Genomic DNA, 13673 nt, shown 5'->3' on the forward strand with positions numbered 1-13673 from the left:
ATCATGCCTTGTTTCTCTTTGTATTTCAGAATTTGTTGCCAGCAGCAAGTCCACCAATGCTGTGTGGAAAACTTCTGCTGGGTCACAGAATGAAGACTTCAATTCTCAACAGTGGAAGATGAGACAAGCCGTCAGGGTTGTTGAGTTGTTTGGTACCCCTGAACTCTATATCATAAGAGTGAGCTCCTAGGAAAATTGCCCAACATTGCAACCGGGTAGCAAACATCACTGAGATTCCTTTCCTTGGATTGAAAATGGACACAAAGGGCTGGTGGTCTGTCACTAGAGTAAACTTTTGTCCATAGAAGTAGTGATGGAACTTCTTCACTTCCCATACTAGACTAAGGGCCTCTCGGTTGATCTGTGCACAGTTGCATTCTGCACATGTTAGTGATCTTGAAGCAAGTGTAATCATATATTCAGATCTATCTTTTTATAGTGTGTGACAAACCGGCACCAATGCCATAATGGGATGCATCGCATTCCAGTCTGATGGGCAGAGATGGGTGATACTTGGTGAGCAGTTCATCTGATGTTATTAGTCTCTTTGCTTCCTTGAATACTTTTTCACATCTTTCTGACCGTTCCTACTTAGCACCTATCTGCAACAGTGGATTCCACTGTTGCAGCACTGTCGCAAGAATGGGAAGAAATCTGTCTTAGCAAATTATAAGGCCCAAGTATGACCTGAGTTGTGACACATTTTCTGGTTTTTATGCATGCAGCACTGCTTCAGTCTTCTCTCATGACTTATGTAAGCCATGCTTGTCAATGACATATCCATAATATGAGATTTCATTCTTGAAAAACTCACATTTTTCTCCCTTTGTATGCAAAGCACACTCACTCAAGCTGTTGAGCACTTTACCAAGGCTCTAGAGGTGCCCTTCATCATTCTTGCTAGTCATGATGATGTCCTCAAGGTAACATTGTATTCTTGGGATATGTTTGAGCACTTGGCCCATTGCTCTTTGCCAAATTGCTGGAGCTGATGTGACGCCGAAGATGAGACGATTATATTGGAGCAGTCTCTTATGAGTGTTGACTGTTAGGAATTTCATGCTTGACTCCTCAATCTCAATTGCTGATAGGCTTATGACAAATCAATCTTTGAAAAACTCTCCCTGCCTTCTAAAGACGCAAAAATATCTTCCTTTCATGGCGGGGATACTGCACTGTACACAGCACAGGGTTGATGCTCACTTTGAAGCCCCTGCGTATGCAATCAACTCTAGCCATGCCTCCAAACTGAAATTCAGCATTCACTTTAAGATGTAATGCGTAAGGCGCTGGATGCCTTTATGGAATCTTAGTATTGCTGTTTCATCCAGTTCAATTCTGGTCTTCATGCCTTTGAGTTTACCAATACCCTGCTCAAACACCTTCTCATTAGCATTAAGCAGCTGTGACAGTCTCTGGATAGCACTACCATTAGGACTGTATTTGCCTGTTGATGACAGATTGAGAGTTTTGATTATATGCCAGTCTAGTTGGATTTTTCCCAACCACTCACTTCTGAAAAGTTTTGGCCTTCCACTTTTCAATGCATAAAGCTCTAACTGCAGTGTTTGGCCTCTTAACAGCACATTCAATTTCCGTTTGCCTTTGGAAGACACTTTTTTGCCTGTGTAGGTCTATAGTATTGCTCAGGTCTTCTCTAATGGTATTTTAGAAAGCAGTCTGTTGTAGTCAGCCTCTGAGATTATAGACAAAGCTGATCTTGTTTTCAGTTTTACATCAGATACATCTGTTGTGATTCATATGATTTTGTGATCTGTTCCAGTAATGCTATGCATTTCTAGGCATGACAGCTCATCTTTGTCAGACTCTGTGTTATTTGATTCAGTTTCACATTCAGTCACTTCATGCATTTGTTTAGTTTTGCGTTTGACACATTTCACTCATTCTTTTTTTGTTTAGCTATGCTTTTTGTCTGACTTTCACACACTCTCTATGTGGCCTTGTCTCTAACTTTATCTGCAAACTTTTCCTTTGAACCAACAGTCATTTGCATCATGGGAGCATTTGCCAATTGGTATGGTAACATTTCTGGCTCTTTTTTGCACCATTCAAGGGCATTTTGACTGTTTCACATTCTAAACTCTTTTTTTCCTGTAGTTCTGCCGCATCCTTTGCTGTAGTCTTTAGCAATATTGCAATGGTCATTGCCTGCTCTAAGGTTAGGTCTCCTTCTGACAGTAGCCTCTTTAGGTGCTTTGGCTGTGCATGCCACATACAAGCCCACCCCTTAATACATCAGAAAGTCTATCACTAAAGCCACAGAGTTAGTAAAGTTTGCGCAGTTCTGCAATGTATGCAGAAATGCATTCATCCTTTGGTTCCTTTTATGAAATCTAAATACTGTATCTCTGCAAACACTAACAGTTTTGGGCTCAACTGATTTTGCAAAATTACAACAATTTTGTCTAACATCTTGCTTGGTGGCTTTTCAGGAGTTACTAAGTTGCAAAATAGACTGTGTGTTCTAGTATCCATTAAAGCATTGTGGAGACTATCTTTGCCTCATCCGCGCCATTAGCATTATAATACAGTTCAACCACCTTGATATATGATTCCTAATCTTCATTAGCACTATCAAATTCGTTAACTTTCCTGACTAAGGCCATCGTCATGTTACTTTTGTTTTAGCTTCGCTAGTTGTGAGTCTCTTCCTGTGTCCTGTGCACTGTTACTCATGTGCCCTTTGACAGCATCCATGACTGTCTTCTCTGTATAGCTTCACTCTTTCCTCTCATTGGCTCGCTCCCATTCTCCGAATTCTGTCACCTCGTAACTGTCGGAGCCATTGGTGATATTCACTGACACCCTTGTTTGTACTTGTGCTTGATTTGTTGTGCCTGTACACTTATATATCAAATCAAGGCCCACACTCAGAGGAGAACTTAACTCGTGTATTCACTTTTCAGAGGGAGCAACAAATAAATGTGCGTGCATAAGTTAATCAGACAGTAACTAGTGCGAAGGGCAACCAATATGCTGAAAGAAATAGATCTGTACACGACAGCCGTCAATGTAGGTCAAAGAAGGAATGATGCTGAAAGCTAGAGACGGATGAAAGGAGGGAGCTTTCCAGAGGGCAGTGGTCGAGACAGAAGATGATGAAAAGAAGATGATAGAAGATAAGAGAAGGGATTTGGCACTGAAAGAACTGTCTTCAGGAGATGACTATTATTCTTGTCTATCTATGTACATCTATTCACAAATGGCGGGCATTCACCTCACAGATGCCCATTATCTATAAAAGAGCAAAGCAGTGTGAGCACAGCTTCCTAATAAATCACAAGTGTAGGCGTACACATCAGGTATATCTGAAGCCACTGCAGTTTGTCATTGATAGCAAACCCATGTCAGAAACAGTGACATTCAGGTGAAAGCTGTCAGCTAACACATGTTCTATCTTAATCAGAATGGAAATATTCATTTACTGTGCGTGCAAATGTGTCTGGAGACATAGATGAATATGAAGGAAAAGGGCAGCATGTGCAAGTTCCTCCTGTAGTTTCGTTTCCAAGTAACTACCCAAAGCAAAAAATGTTGGACTTGCTGGAAACAAGGTTAATTTCTTTTACACAGTTGTGTCTAGGAAGACCAGCAATATTTTTTACCCATCCCTAAGTACCCTTAAGAAGGCGCTGTTGAACCACCTTTCTGAACCATAGGATACCAAGCTCCTGACCTGCCCTTGTCAGGTCAGTATTTAAGTGACTAGTCTATTTCAGTTTCTAATCAGTCATGGGTCTTGAGATGCTGATGGTGGGGGACTCGGAGATGCTAATGTTACTGAGTATCTGTAGATGGTCAATGTCTCTTATTTTTCTTTCACATATAGTATTTACACTTAACAGTCCATGCTGATAATGGAATTTGCTTCAACTGTGCTTTGACTTTGCATTCATTTCAGGGAGCTGACATATTTCAACTCTCTTCTCACCAAATATTCCCTTCAGAAAACCTGTAACATTATCAAAGCAATTTGTGATGCCATAAAGCTGTCCACCCAAGATCCCACTGAGTACGCAATGAATATAAAGGGTTGTATAATTAATGTAAGGGATTTCACCTCAGGTGAAACACTGAAGAGATGTCACGTTTTAAATACAAGTTCCTGATAATTTCCTGAATTTAGTGAATGGAAAATTATAAGGCAAGAGAATGAAAAATCTATTAGAACCACAAAAGGACACTTTTAATTATCATCATTAATAACAAGTAAGCAGTACTGTTACTTGGGAAAATAATTGGTTTACTGTCAGAAAATATATTTATAATTATGCCAATTATTCCTTCTTATAGAAATGTAAATAAAATTGGAAAACCTCCGATAATTCAAGCAGTGCAAACCTCTGCAAAACTTCATGATTGTGATAAGATAACAATATCTCATTTGCACGTAAGATTAATCTATCAATGGGTTTTCACTGTGAAATCAACATATGGAAAGTTCAGCTGTTATTACAATTTTTGGGGATTAATTTATTTATTATTGGCTTAGTTGTTTGTAGCTTTCAGACGTGTGCTGCTTTGCATTAAACCTCTATTAGCATAAATTTAATTTGCTCAGGAATAACCTTGGAAATTGCACTGTCACTCAAGTGAGAATGCAAAGAGAAAATCATTAAAGAAAGTACATTATAATCAAAATTCTTGGAAAAGTTCCATTGTTTGGTGTAGCCAAATATTTCGGTCACTGGCATTCTTCTATAAATTTCAATGGTCTAGGCACAAATGGGAAATGATCACTTTCTGAAGGTTGTTTGAGATGGCAGGTGGCCAAAGACCTTATTGTCTCTAAGATGTGTAATTGAGAGAAATGGAGGACTAATGGGGATGCACTGAAGCACAGCACATTGATGGATGATGGGGGCTGAGCATATATTGGCATGGTGACAGATGGTTGTACGTGGGAGGGAATGAAAAAGACATTGTGATTGAACTATGGGTGGTATTTGGTGCAGTGATACATGTATGTGTAATGCACCTAGTGGCAAAGATGAACGGCGGTTTTGGGGAATCTGTGGAATAACAACAGAGAAGGGGATGGACAGTGGCTTGACATTCTCAAGGGATCAAAGCTTGGTATGCAGGGGATTGTGTATTAATAGAAGAGTGTTGCATTTGTAGGCAGATTGCCCAAACTATGTTCACTCCAGTGATAACATGGTTTAAATTCTCTTTTAATACTACAAGAAAAAATGTTGCAAAGGGAATGGTATCATCTTGTGTGCTCACAATGCAGAAACACCATCAGATGTCCATAGGTGACAGTCCAGAAGGATGGTAGATTAAATATTTAATCCAGAAACATAATCAATTCTGCTATGCAATTAGAACTATGGGAGGTGTTATGCTTCTTTCCTAAAGACATTACTTCACGTTGACTAATGTAATGTTTGCTTCTCTGTCTCCATTCTCAATGAATGAGCCTTGATGGTAAATCTTAGGCAGCTATTTGGTTCCAAGTATATTAACTGTAAATCTGTTGATACTTTCACAGCGATAATGCGTTTCTAACCAATCTGCAATATTGTAAGCACTTCTATAGCTATAATTTTTTTGAGAAAGAGCCCGCTCGCTGGGGCAAATGAAACAATTTTTTCACCAGATTCTGATCACCATTCCAATGGGGATGTGCACAGGCAGTATGGATATCATTTGTTCATGTGAGTTTTGTGCAGCCAATTCAATCTTGCGAATGGTGGTTGGAAGTCATAGCAGCAGATGGCTAACATTATGTGCTGAGTTTTACTTGGTGTAACATGGAGGTAAGTTACCTTTGTGGATAGGCTCATTAGCTTCCCTGCTGAGAACATTCACCACCCACTGCATGAACTTTGCCCCTACAGAAGTAGGTACTGTCACACCTTGGGAAACTAATTATTTGAGATAGTGCAGAAAGTTGATTTAGGAATAGCTTTTTAGATAAATGAACGTTCTTGATCTTTTATCTTCACTTTTGGTCAACATTAATTATTTTTAAGGCATTTTATTCTCTTGATATTTTTTAAAAAAAACAACTTTCAGGTTTTAATGCTGGGCCAAGAAATGGCAAGTTGTGAGGAACCAACATATGTATTAACAAATCCAGTGGTGTTTTAGTCAGACCGACAATGATCGGTTGATATCTACTGAGCTTGTAAGATCAGAATCAGATGCCAGGACCTCCACTTCACAATACCGGCCATCGGGGAGCTGTGTAGTGCTGTGAGTAATGAACCTGGCACATCTGGATGCGGCAGAGCTCTTCTTTTCAAGTGATGACTAACAGAATGATGCTGTCTTTCTGACATTATTTTCCAGGTAAGCCAGAGGATATCAGCAACATTAGGGAGCCCAGAGGGCACACATTTATCATTGAATTATCAGGCACTGTGATTGCAAGATGTAACATTTTCCTCCCACTTCCTCTTGAAAGCTGACATAAGCAAAACAACAAATGCATCTTTTATGTGGGTGATGTAGTTGCCAGGAGTTCAAAAACTCACATGTTGTAGCTATGTGGGCACCAGATTTCTTCATGGAAATCCAATGTTATTTAAAACTAAAATATGTCTTCTCTCAATTTAAGTTTCAAAGTACCAGGCTGCAGAAGCACCATACCGAACTTCAGTGACTATGAAAACAGTTTCATATACCGCAAGGATCCATGGTATCAGTGTTAAATAAAGAAAATGAGATGGATGGCCATTACATTGCAGGTTATCTTCTGGCATAAGTATTGTCTGAATGATTTTTTTCTTTGAAGTTGTGATATCTACATCATCTAAAAAGCAAGAAGGTACACTAATTTATTTTTAAAACACATCTCATGACTTATGTATTCAAATGTACAGCAAGACAACTTTGAATCTTGATTCCCTGCTCTAATTAAATCCCTGTGTCCCCATTTAATTGACAACATGTGAAATCCCTTTTTACCAGTTATTGAACTGAACTGGCTGACATTTGAGCATGTAACGGTTCTTTTCCAGGTTTTCAGCCAGTAATAACAGCTGGTTGAAGCGGGTTCAATATGACTGTTTGTCGTAAATTCGTAAGTTTTCAGCCAAGGTTTTGCTTGTGAAGTGATCCTTTTAATCCTTAAATGACATTAGATATTTGTTCAATGTCACTTAACAGATTGTGTACCCTGTCTGCAGCTCTTCAAAGACAATGACTCAAATTTTTGGGTGACAATGATGATAAAACGATTGGCGTTCACCATCACTACCCTATAAAACTGACAGCAGCTTCAGGATTTCCATTCTTGCTTGGCTTATTGTAAAAACCCTGAGTTGCTCTTGGTCATTCAAGTGTCTTCCACTGGTTGTGCTTCTAGCGGACTAATCAAGGAAATCACATGGATTAACCTGAAATTTATCTACAACCTAACCTGATTAGAAAATAACCTGAAATATTATTGTTATTTGTAGTTAATTTTATGTGAGTTTTTGAAGTTATATCAAACCATAATTATCACGTTTATCTCTTTGGTCTGAAGAAAGTGTGTTTTCTTTAAGTGAATTATAACATATAAATATTTTATAATGTAATAAATGCAATCTATTTAATTTTTTTGATAGCTTAATATGTTTTGCATTTTTATCATTGATGCAGGTTACAATCTGAACATTTTAAAATCAGGTAAAGGTTAATTAAAATGCATTTTATCATTCATCAAATTCAAAAGTCAAAGTTGAGTTTATTTGCCACAGGTGCATTGAAAAAGTTACTTGAAGCAGCATCCCAGACATCACATAAGAAGCACACACAGGAAAAACAAATAATTGGACACAAATTATACATAATTTTTATAGGAAAACACAATTAGAACAAAAAGAGCAATGTCCATTTTAGTGCTGAGTGACCAAAGTGGTAATAAGAGTTGCTAAACTGCAGTGGTTAGGGTTTTGCAGTTGCTTCAAGAACTAAATATGATATGATAGGTAACTATTCTTGAACTTAGTGGTGTGGGACTGTTCTTGAACTTAGGCTTATGACACAAAAATGGCATTTCATGTCTCTGCCGGTAGGGAAAAAAGTTTTCCATCCTAATCTCATTTTTCAATAGTAGGCCCATACATATTCAATCACATGAAGGTGCAAAGCTGTCTTCTGTCTCTACTGACACTTCAAACAGTAAGTCCACCTCTAACTAGATGAAAAAAATCCTTCAGCTGATTACTTTAAATCTATTACCTCTGATTTTAGTGCCCTCTGCAAGGAGAAAAGTTTCTTATTTATTCAGTCGAGTCTAATTTAATACAGTTCATTTAAGTCTTCTCTCAACTTCATACATTCCAAAGAAAACAACCCCAGCATTTCCAATACTTCTTGTTTGCATAGCTGCAAGTTTCTAGTCCTGGCAAAATCTTTGTAAATCTTTGCAGAACTTTCTCCAGTGCAATCTCATCTTTCCTGTAATATGGTGATCAGTAATGAATGCATTAACCAAGCTTTTGTGTACAGAGCTAGCAATACCTTTTATACTCTGTTTTGCCAATAAAGGAGAGCATCTTGTAAATCTTAAAGATCTGTCCTACTACCTTTAGGGATATCTGGATGTTAGCTTAAAGTATCTCTGCTTCTCAAACCAGTATCCTTATTGAATATTCCCTTATCTTGATATATCTTCCCAATTGCAGCAACTGATGCCAGAAGAAGGGGGATTTCTCAACATAGAGATTGTTAGGTCATAGTGGGTTCCCTTCTCTTTGTGCATTTCTTTGCTGCCGGTCACTTTCAAATTGTCAGCGTTTTTGACAGCTAATCATGTCTGAACTATTGGTTTGAATTAATTCAACCACTGATATTTTAAACAGTTTATTATAACTGGCCTGTAAGATGGTAATTTGTTTTTCATCTGCCTAAAGTGACTGAGAAGGTAATGAAGTGTGTGTGTGTGTGTGTGTGTGTGTATGTGTGTGTGTGTGTGTGTGTGTGTGTGTGTGTATGTGTGTGTGTGTGTGTGTGTGTGTGTGTGTGTGTATGTGTGTGTGTGTATGTGTGTGTGTGTGTGTATGTGTGTGTGTGTATGTGTGTGTGTGTGTGTGTGTGTATGTGTGTGTGTGTGTGTGTGTGTGTGTGTGTGTGTGTGTGTGTGTGTATGTGTGTGTGTGTGTGTGTGTGTGTGTGTGTGTGTGTGTGTGTGTGTATGTGTGTGTGTGTGTGTGTGTGTGTAGGCACATGCGAGCATGTTCATGTATATCGGTAGCTGTGTGTGGGGAGATGGTGATGATGACTCCAAATGATACAGCTTTAGTAAATGTCCAGACAGAAAAATTGCTGAAGAACTAGCAAGTCAATAGTAGAAGCTTCTGTTTCATGAAATTGAGATTCAAGTTAGAAGAAATTTCATGTTGGAAGAAATTTTTTCTTCATCTTAGTCCTAAACAGCCTGAGTTTGTAGACCTTGATACTATACTCAGCAGAGGGAGTTTCTTCACAGCAGCCAGCCTATTGAATTTTGATGTTTCAATGGGATCTCAGCTACTCAACTTCCTTTTGGATGACAAACCCATCATCCTTGGAAGCAAGCTATTGAGTTCTGCAACACTCTCTCTGTTTCAAATATATGTTTTTTTAGGCTGAAATCAAGTCAAGTCAAGTCAACTTTTATTGTCATTTTGACCATAACTGCTGGTACAGTGCATAGTGAAAATGAGACAACGTTTTTCAGGAGCATGGTTTACATGACACAGTACAAAAAACTAGACTGAACTACATAATAATAAAAAAAACAGAGAAAGCTATACTTGACTACAGGCCTACACTGGACTGCATAAAGTGCACAAAAACAGTGCAGGCATTACAATAAATAATAAACAGGACAGTAGGGCAAGGTATCAGTCCAGGCTTTGGGTATTGAGGAGTCTGATAGCTTGGGGGAAGAAACTGTTATATAGTCTGGTCGTGAGAGCCCGAATGCTTCAGAGCCTTCTCCCAGGTGGCAGAAGGGAGAAGAGATTGTATGAGGGGTGCATGGGGTCCTTCATAATGCTGTTTCCATTGTAGATTCAGTGTGTAGTGTAAATGTCCGTGATGGCGGGAAGAGAGACCCCGATGATCTTCTCAGCTGACCTCACTATCCGCTGCAGGGTCTTGTGATCCGAGATGGTGCAATTTCCGAACCAGGCAGTGATGCAGCTGCTCAGGATGCTCAAAATACAACCCCTGTAGAATGTGGTGAGGATGGGGGGGGGGAGATGGACTTTCCTCAGCCTTCGCAAAAAGTAGAGACACTACTGGGCTTTCTTTGCTATGGAGCTGGTGTTGAAGGACCAGGTGAGATTCTCCGTCAGGTGAACACCAAGAAAATTGGTGCTCTTTACGATCTCTACCGAGGAGCCGTCGATGTTCAGTGGAGAGTGGTCGCTCCGTGCCCTCCTGAAGTCAACAACCATCTCTTTTGGTTTGTTCACATTAAGAGACAGGTTGTTGGCTCTGCACCACTCCGTTAGCTGCTGCACCTCCTCTCTGTAAGCTGACACGTCGTTCTTGCTGATGAAACCCACCACAGTCGTGTCATTGGCGAACTTGATGATATGGTTTGAGCTGTGTGTTGCAGCACAGTCGTGGGTCAGCAGAGTGAACAGCAGTGGACTGAGCACACAGCCCTGGGGAGCCCCCGTGCTCAGTGTGATGGTGTTGGAGATACTGCTCCTGATCCGGACTGACTGAGGTCTCCAGTTGCAGAGGGAGGTGTTCAGGCCCAGTAGGCTCAGCTTTCCAATCAGTTTCTGAGGGATGATTGTGTTGAATGCTGAATTGAAGTCTATGAACAGCATCCGAACGTATGTGTCTTTTTTGTCCAGGTGGGTTAGGGCCTGGTGGAGGGTGGTGGCAATGGCATCATCTGTTGAGTGGTTGGGATGGTACACAAACTGCAGGGGGTCTAGTGAGGGGGGCAGCAGGGTCTTGATATGCCTCATGACGAGCCTCTCGATACACTTCATGATGATGGATGTAACTGCAACAGGAGTCACTTAGGCAGGACACTGAAGACTTCTTTGGCACGGGGCCGATGGTGGCGGCCTTGAAGCACATTGGAATGGTGGCGCTGCTCAGGGAGATGTTGAAGATGTCAGTGAGAACATCTGCTAGCTGATCTGCACATCCTCTGAGCATTCTACCAGGGATGTTGTCTGGTCCAGCAGCCTTCTGTGGGTTGACCCTGCACAGGGTTCTTCTCACGTTGGCCACGGTCCGACACAGCACCTGGTCATTTGTAGGAGGGGTGGACTTCCTCACCGCCATGTCATTTTCTGCCTCAAACCGGGCGTAGAAGTTATTCAGCGCATTTAGGAGGGAGGCATCACCTGTACAGTCAGGTGATGTTGTCTTGTAATTGGTGATGTCCTGGATGCCCTTCCACATACGCCACGTGTCACCGCTGTCCTGGAAGTAACTGTGGATTAGCTGGGCTTTGCCCCTCTGATGGCCCAGGACAGTTTGGCCCTTGCTGTTGTTAAAGTTGCCTTGTCGCCTGCTCTGAAGACGGAGTCGCGGGACCTCAGCAGTGCATGCACCTCTGCGGTCATCCATGGCTTCTGGTTGTCACGTATATTGATGGTCTTGGACAGAGTAACAACATCAATGCACTTGCTGATGTAGCTGGTCACTGATGCTGTGTACTCCTCTAAGTTGGTACAGTCGCCATCGGTTGCAGCCTCCCTGAACATGTGCCAGTCAGTGTGCTCAAAGCAGTCTTGAAGAGCAGAGATGGCTCCTGCTGGCCAGGTTTTCACCTGCTTCTGAACTGGTCTGGAGTGCCTGGCGAGTGGTCTGTATGCCGGGATTTGCATAACAGAGAAGTGGTCTGTATCCGAGGTGGGGGCAGGGCTCAGCCCGGTACACGTCAGGGATGTTGGTGTAAACCAGGTCCAATGCGTTCTCCCCCCTCGTTGCAAAGTCCACATACTGATGACATTTGGGGAGCACTGACTTGAGGTTCACGTGTTTAAAATCACCGGCGACAATAAACAGACCATCAGGGTGTGTGTTCTGCAGTTTGCTAACAGCCCTGTACAGTTCACAGAGCGCCTCCTTATCATTAGCGCAGGGGGGAATGTAGACACTGAATTTAAGGACAGAGGTAAATTCCCGTGGCAAATAAAATGGTCCGCTCGAACTGCCACAAACTCCACTAATGATGAGCAGTGTCTGGAAACCAGAGTTCTTACACCATTCCGTGTTGATGTAAACACAGACACCGCCACCGCGGACCTTACCGGAGACAGCTGCATCTCTGTCCGAATGAAACAAAGCTAGCCCATCTAGCTGGATGTCACCGTCCGAAATCCCATCAGTGAGCCATGTCTCTGTGAAGACATACGTGGAACAAACTCTGTACTCCCGCCGAGTATTACGTTGGAGTTGGATGTAGTCCAAAATAGTACAGAATACTTCAGGCACAATATCATCAAGTTGCCCCATAGTTATTGTAAGAGTACTTTATTTCTGACTTCAAATGTTCCTATAACAAGCATCAACATAATATTTGACTTCCATCCAATATATCGATGATCACTTTCAATGATTTCTGTAAAAGTAATCTCATCCCTTTGGATACCGGCATTACCTCATCATTCAAAAACTCCCTGCTTTTCCTTTTTGTGCACAAAATGTATAGCCAAATATTTTTCACTTAATATTTTATGCGTATTTTTTCAGCTTGTCTCTATCACTGTGAAACTTCTTTATATCCTCCTCCATATTCACAGCTCCAATCTGCTGATCAAGTTCACAAATGACATGACACTGATCGGCCTTATTTCTAGTGGTGATGAGACTGCCTATAGAGGAGAGGTTGACACCCTGACACAATGGTGCCAAGATAACAGCCTCTCCCTCAATGTCCAAAAAACAAAAGAGCTGATTGTGGATTACAGAGGGAAGGGAGACAGGCTCGCCTCGATCAACATCAAGGGGACTGCAGCTGAGAAGGTGAGTAGTTTCAAGTTCCTCAGTACACATGTCACCAAAAATCTCACCTGGATTAGACACACTGGCTGTGTGGTGAAAAGAGCACAACAGTGTCTCTTCCACCTGAGGTGTCTGAACTTCAGCATGAGCCCCTGAATCCTCAAGATCTTCTACAGAGGCACCATTGAGAGCATTCTGACCGGCTGCATCATTGCCTGGTACAGGAACTGCACCAACCTTGATCACTGGGCACTGCAGAGAGTGGTATGGACAACCCAGCACATCTGTGGATGTGAACGTCCCTCCAGTGAGGACATATACAGCAGCAGGTGTGTAAAGAAGGCCTGGAAGATTATCGGGGACCCCAACCATGAACTGTTTCACCTGCTTCCATCTGTCAAACAGTATCACAGCATGAACATTAGGACTAACATTAGACACAGCATTAGGACTAACAGGCTATGAGACAGCTTCTTTCTACAAGCCATTAGACTTATAAATTCACTTCCCTGTACATAGCAATGGAGTCATAACACAAAGATTTTTACTCTCTTAAGTTGTGGAGCAGATGTAAGATTTAAATAAGTTCAAATTCAATCCCATTCTAGTCTGTATCATCAGTGAACTTGAAAATATGATATTTGTTCCCTTTCACAAATTTGACAATAGCAGTTGCGTACATTTGGGGTCCAAGCACAATTCCCCGCACTAATAGCAGCTACCTACCCAAGGAAAAAATTATTCATTCCCTT

This window comes from Hypanus sabinus, chromosome 5, assembly GCF_030144855.1.
Source record: "Hypanus sabinus isolate sHypSab1 chromosome 5, sHypSab1.hap1, whole genome shotgun sequence".
NCBI classification, from domain to species: domain Eukaryota; kingdom Metazoa; phylum Chordata; class Chondrichthyes; order Myliobatiformes; family Dasyatidae; genus Hypanus; species Hypanus sabinus.